Source organism: Adiantum capillus-veneris, chromosome 29 (assembly GCF_014529385.1).
Source record: "Adiantum capillus-veneris isolate H3 chromosome 29, ASM1452938v2, whole genome shotgun sequence".
In the NCBI taxonomy this organism is placed as follows: domain Eukaryota; kingdom Viridiplantae; phylum Streptophyta; class Polypodiopsida; order Polypodiales; family Pteridaceae; genus Adiantum; species Adiantum capillus-veneris.
Window position 1 is genome coordinate 55,766,957 of NC_140959.1, and position 1,266 is coordinate 55,768,222.

A 1,266-nucleotide genomic window follows, 5' to 3' on the forward strand; every position below is an offset into this window, starting at 1 on the left:
GTTCTCGTGCATCAATTCGGTGGCCATATGGGTTATGCCTACACGTGGCTCTTGCCCCATGGTGTGCAACGCTTGTCCGACCATGTTTCATGGCAAGGGAGAAGCACCTTCCCGTGTTGGCCCTAGAGTGCAAAGCTCAGCCATCGTCCATGTTGGCCCTCTGGTGCAAAGCTCACCCATTGTCCCCGCAATGATCTCATGTGTATGAATCTATCCATAAATCTAGTTTTTACAAAAAAAAAAAGGGGGTGCAAAGCTCACCCATAATCATCTTTCCATCTCACCATCTCATTGACCATGATGAAGAGCACCAATACCCGGATAAGGCGCGATGGTGGGTGATGAGCTCGCCGATGCAAGTGAAGAAGTCCTGAGGGGAGCTACTGCCGAAGCTCTCGTAGTCGATGTCGAGGGCGTAAATGTAGTAGGCGGCGATGATGAGCGAGAGAGAGGAGACAGAATTTTCGATCCAGGTATCGAGGGATGTAGGCTGGAAGCCGATGCTGGTAGAGAAGTTGATGGAGGGGTGGGAGGCTTTGATGGTGGCAATGGCGGAGGGAGCCAGGCGGGTCTGCCGAGTGGCTTCGAAGAGGCCGTTGATGGTGCTGGCGTCGATGGAAAACGCCAAAATAAAGAAGAAGTCGAAGGTAGAGCAGGTGAAGGGAGCGATGGGGACATCTAATAGAGCTGCGCCGCCGCCGCTGATGTACTCCATGAATACTGGCTGCGCCGACATCCCCCCGCTTGCTGGTGCTGGCGCTGGCTCTGCAGGCCGACGTTGCTAGCGCCCTTCTCGCCATCCGCCCGCCTCCTGTACTTAGATACAGACTGCATGTCGCATAAATTCACGCTCACGGATTACACCAACACATTTGGAACCCCACAGATTACACGATGATATGCCTGCAGAGTATGAGCCTCCTCACCTGCTTCATTCTCTGCAATCGCGCCTAACGATGATAGAACCCCCATTGCTCCCGGCCACCACTGCAAAACCATCCAACCACCCACAAATTGTGTCATCGTCTAACCGGCTGTACGTCGGAGAGAGAGAGAGAGAGAGAGAGAGAGAGAGAGAGAGAGAGAGAGTGTTGGTAGAGCTCTGTGCTAAGCTACTTTCAAACTTTTGAGATCCAAGAGTGGATGGAGTGGTCTTGCACGGAAGCTAGCGCAGTACATAACAAGCATCACCTACCAGCCGCATCGGTCAATAGACACATACAATAGTGATCGCCATGTGTATTAATCTATCCATAAATCTTGACA

General features: G+C 52.3%; 1 pseudogene; it reads right to left on the bottom strand.

Annotated features, from left to right (window-relative positions):
* Positions 1–280: 280 nt before the first annotated feature.
* Positions 281–1,023, bottom strand: LOC147419226 (chitinase 1-like; annotated as a pseudogene).
* Between the last annotated feature and the right edge of the window lie 243 nt (positions 1,024–1,266).